The sequence below is a fragment of the Berghia stephanieae genome, chromosome 5 (assembly GCF_034508935.2).
Source record: "Berghia stephanieae isolate SIO BIC M18660-M18661 chromosome 5, UCSD_Bste_1.3, whole genome shotgun sequence".
Lineage (NCBI taxonomy): Eukaryota > Metazoa > Mollusca > Gastropoda > Nudibranchia > Aeolidiidae > Berghia > Berghia stephanieae.
The window spans coordinates 33,149,505-33,154,504 of NC_088364.1; the positions used below are offsets into that span (position 1 = coordinate 33,149,505).

At 36.3% G+C, this 5,000-nt stretch overlaps 1 protein-coding gene across 14 annotated transcripts in view; it reads left to right on the forward strand.

Moving 5' to 3' along the window:
• LOC144972788 (uncharacterized) overlaps window positions 1-5,000 on the forward strand; it is a 160,525-nt gene that overhangs the window by 8,097 nt on the left and 147,428 nt on the right. For all 14 annotated transcript variants that reach the window (XR_013645427.1, XR_013645426.1, XM_078914413.1 and 11 more), the window contains exon 2: window positions 2,908-3,938. The gene's annotated coding sequence lies outside the window, so the exon portion shown is untranslated. The remainder of the gene's footprint in view (window positions 1-2,907; window positions 3,939-5,000) is intronic.

Below are 5,000 nucleotides of genomic sequence, written 5' to 3' on the forward strand. Positions count from 1 at the left end.
CAGCAACTCTTGTAGGTCGAAACTTGACACATGCGATAGGCGCTATTGTAATTTCTTTTTGTCGTTAGAGTCAACTCTGTTAGAGACAATGTACTCCTTTTACACTTGCGTTTGATGAGAGAATGTAAGTAAAGAGTATTTCCCAAGGACTCCACTTTGACAGCAGGACTCGGAAGTAGAGGCCCACCGGTCGAAAGGCGAGTGTCATAACAAAGACGAAAAGACCGGTCAATTGTGATTGGTGATATCAAATAAGTGACAAAAATTTGCCCACGCATTTGCATCAGGCAATTTTTCATAAATTGATCTACTCGACCCAGGTGTCAACGAGTGCTCGACTGTAAAAATGTGCTTAAGAGGCCACTTATTCTGTAATTGTGGGGCTATGTGGTTTTGTGGTATGTGGTAATTGTGGCTTTCGGATTGGAAGGTCAGGGTTCGAGTCCCGCTCTGAGCGATGTATGGTTCAGTCCGTGAAAAAGGATTTTTACTTTTTACTCACATTCTCTCAATGTACTCAGGTACAAAATAAATACCTGGTCGTTAACAGCGATGCCTCTGTCGAAAGAAATTTACTACACCTACATGTTTAATTGTTGCAGTTGGTCTTTGACTCATTGTAAAGCGCTTTCAGCACGTTTCGTGGAATTGCCCTATATAAATACTCTAGATTTATTTTCTGTATGATGTGAAAATGAGTGCGTGTGATGCACAGAATTAGTGCGCTGAACGTGGCCAAAGTGTCCATACTGGTCAGCTGTCTGTAAGGAACCCGTATTGAAGATTACGCATTGGTCACCTTTTCTTGGGCAATATTTTTAATTTTGACAGTTCAACGATGTTAGCGACGTTTTTAGATGACAAAGCCACACATAATAAAACAACAAGTCTAACTTTGTTATCAGGACAATCGCCTACATCTCTCCACTGGGTCTTAAAGGCAATTAGTGATTTCTAAAAGATACAGAAAATTTACAAGCACTCTATATGACTATATTTCTTTTTGCTTATTGATGATAATTAGTTTATATATTCATTTTTACTTTCCCTTAAGATTAAGTCTTCCAATGTACGTGACCTTGTCACAGCATAAATTACGGCGCAAAGATTGTGACAACGAAAAGATACTTGATGGAAGTGTTTAATGATTAAAATGTGCCAGATTAAAATAAAATTACAATTTAAACCACAAAATATCGGTTGCTTTGTCCCGTCAAAAATACAATGTGCTTTGTTTTGTACAAATATCTACATTTTCACATGGAACTTACCAACTTTCGGAGAAGGCGTTTGTAAACAAAATTACAAAAGGCGTAAATAAAACAAACTTATTTTAAAAGCAAAATTACAAAGAAGTAAATAAAACAATCTAAATGAATACTCTGAAGTCAGCAACTGGCATCTTCTATAAACAGCCTCATTCCATTGTTACAATGGCCGCGTTCTCGTATGCACGATGTATTACTACGCAAAAAGCAGTGTTTACTTGCGGAAATGTATAATGTTCCGTAAACATCTTTGATGATAATCAAATTCTGATCCATAACTTGTTGCCAAGTTGTCTGGTCATTCTCACTCTCATGTCAAGAACTCCCCACCCCCTTCTCCTCGCCACCTGACCTACTAAGCAAGAAAGAAAGTTGTAGTAAAAAGTGTTGATTAATGCAATGACCAAAAAAAAAACAAAAACAAAACATGTCTTTGATCAAAATCAGGCAGTGAGAGAATCTGACAGTCTTAAATTGAAGCACCAGGCCCCTCATTGCCAACGTGGAGTTTGAATAAATAAACGTCAGCTCTATAATTATCTCTTCGTTATCTTTTATCGGAAGCGGAAGACCACTGTATCCAACACAAAAATATTCAACATTGAATTCAATAATATTTGCGCAGACATGGCACTATTTAAATTTATGATTCGTTAGAAATCATGATAGGATTTATTATTATTCTTGACTCGAGGGGCCAGACCGACATATTTCGTTTTTTAAATTTTCGTCGACATGTCAATTCGCACATCCGCTTTCACAATTTGCTCAAAACCACGTTCGGATAATATTATATATAGGTCTGATAGCTGAACGCAAATACGGGCTTGATTTAATATAGTTGGTTTGAGACTGTTGAGAATACTACACACTTTGCTAATTGGGGTCACTAAGGCGCAATGTTTAATTTACACGAATGTCGAACGACACATTTTAAACTATAAACCCTTCATCCGTCAGACTATTATTTCTTTTTCTGAAAAGATCATCAGACAAAGGACCGTTGAATCAGCGATATTTGTATGATGATTTTATGTTATTCTCCCAGATATTCTGTATACAATACAAATAATATATAAAATTATATATTGCCATAGACTTTTTAAAGGTTACTACCAAATTAGCTGCCTTAGGTGGTGGCATGGTGAAACACATCCAAGGAATGAAAGCGCCAACGAAAAAAAAAATTAAATTAAATAACGGGAAATTATAGCGAATAACCCCAATCCCCTCATACAACAAACCCATCCCACCGTCCCCTAACAAACAAACAATCAAACAAAAGAAGGCATTAGTACAGTTTATCTTATATAATGAAATCGAGCAAAGCAACTGATTCTAAAATGTGAAATAGATAAATCTTATTTTAAGATACAGCTAATAAATTGATGTCTCGTTTACTAAAACATGTGCTGTATTGTTGGTCGTCAAAATGTATAGGTATATTTTTCGGGTCTTTTTTTTCTGGGGGTTTTTGTGTTTGTTTGTTGTTGTTTTTTTGGGTTTTTTTTTGTGTGGAACAGAAAATATTGAACTGGGAGAAGAAGCGGGTATATGAATGTATTTATCATGTAAGCTAATCATACATATCAATTTACATCAGCTTAATTTATTTTTTGTCTGTATTTAACTCGAACAGGTGCCTCAAAACATTCTAGAAAAACCGCACATTTGATTACACCCGACGGTCTATCAAAAGATGACAATGGTAAGGGAGAAGTTGGCCGAAGAGAGAACGGTAGTGAAGTAGAGTTGTAATATTATTATAGCCCCGTGGAGGACTCAGGACTTTGGGAACAGCGTAGACCAATTTAATTCTGGGATTCGTCTGAGATCGTCTTTCCCTAAAACACTATCCACAGAAACTGATTTTCTTCCACCGGTACATCTTTATGGTATCCGGTAAATCAAGCACTGACCTTGATAAGCAATTTGCAATTTGCCTCACAAAATCTCGCGTGCTCTGTTATTGGAAAGAGGATACAATAATTCAAAAAGAAAGCTGTGGTTTGTTGTTATTCTCGGGTTTGTCCGTGATCGAACGGTACATTACCACCATAGATTTTTTCTAAAACACGCATTAGCCTAGATTAGCAAATAGCAATTTACTTCACTGGTGGTTCTATTAAAAAGGACAGGATACAATAATTGGAAAACAAGGTTGTGATCGTAGAGTAATTAATGGATTCTTAAAAGATTGTCTGACAGCGTGTTTCCATAGATTTTACAAAACCATCATTTATTTTTGGTAAGCAATTTGCGATTTGCCTTAGTCAAACTAGTGACTCTTGTCAACTGTGATAAACGATCCAATCCAAAAACGAGGCTTTGATTGTGTTATTAATCTTTGGATTTGTCACATATCTTTTGTTTCCGGACATAATTAAAACTGATTTTCATCTTCAAACACATTTCCATATTACTTGGCTTTAGTGGTTTTAACCAACAATATTATCAATTTGGTTGATATAAACCGGTGGATTCTGTTGCATCAAACGGGATATAATTTTCCAAAAAGAAACCTGTATGTCGGCTTTTAGGAGAGAAAATGAATTACTAATTCTATCTTCAATAATTCTACTTGAAATCGAAGTTAATTAAAGAGAGTGCTGACCAAGAAACAGAATTCCGTTGGATATCATTAACATTTTCTTTGACTTCTCAGGCATGGTGAGTACCCATATATGTGACATTGATGTTATATCATGCAATTTGTCTAAAATCAAATTTCAGGACAGCGATATAATCTTTTGAAACACAGACGATTCCTAAATTGTAATTGTTTTGACCATAACCTAAAACACAACCCTCATTTTAATTACCCCATCCTTTTTGGACTGCAGAGTACATTATTGCAAATTACACTCCAAGACTCAGATGAATGGACATGGGGGTATATTCGTCCACAGAGGCACGCGTGTAGCGCTTTGACAATTGGCTGCTCCTAAAAAGATATACTAATTATATAGAGATAACAAATAAACACCATATATATATCCCCCAAAAAATATATATATATTCTCTCTCTCTCTCTCTCTCTCTCTCTCTCTCTCTCTCTCTCTCTCTCTCTCTCTCTCTCTTTCTTTCTTTCTTTAGGTAGTCTTTGGTGCCACAAGTTGGCTGTCAACCGTTGTCCAAGTAATCCTCTCCCTGCATCTGTCTCGAACATCACTGTTATTTCGTCCATTTCCCCCCGCCTGTACCCTTTTTGTCCAAGATTTTCATGTGACACAGCAGTAAGAATGCTATCACCGCACGCGTGATATGACCACGTTATTATTTTATTTTGCTTCTATTTGATGATCTTAGTTCTCATAATACAATGATTAGGATTATACCGAACACTGTCAAATCTTAAAAATAGATGAACCGGAAACAATTTGAAGTTCCTCTCTAACAAATTCTGTTATTATACCCCTCTGGTCTATGGGTAACACACGATTTTGCTGAAGCGTAATAGGAATAATATTACGAGGCGTCCCTATAATCCTGATTTTCTACAACTATCGTTTACCAGTTAAGTGCTGTCCTCTGGAAAAACACGTATTTAAACATTTGGTCAGATATAACTCGTCCTTCAAATATCGATTTGATCCTCATCTTGGTAACATCTCTCGAACCTTGAACTTCGCGAGGACATTTGAAGGACGAGTCTTTTTTGGTCAATTTTTTAAAGGTGTCTGTCCAGTGTAACACGGCAGTTAACTGGTTAAACCAAAAAAATGCTTCAAG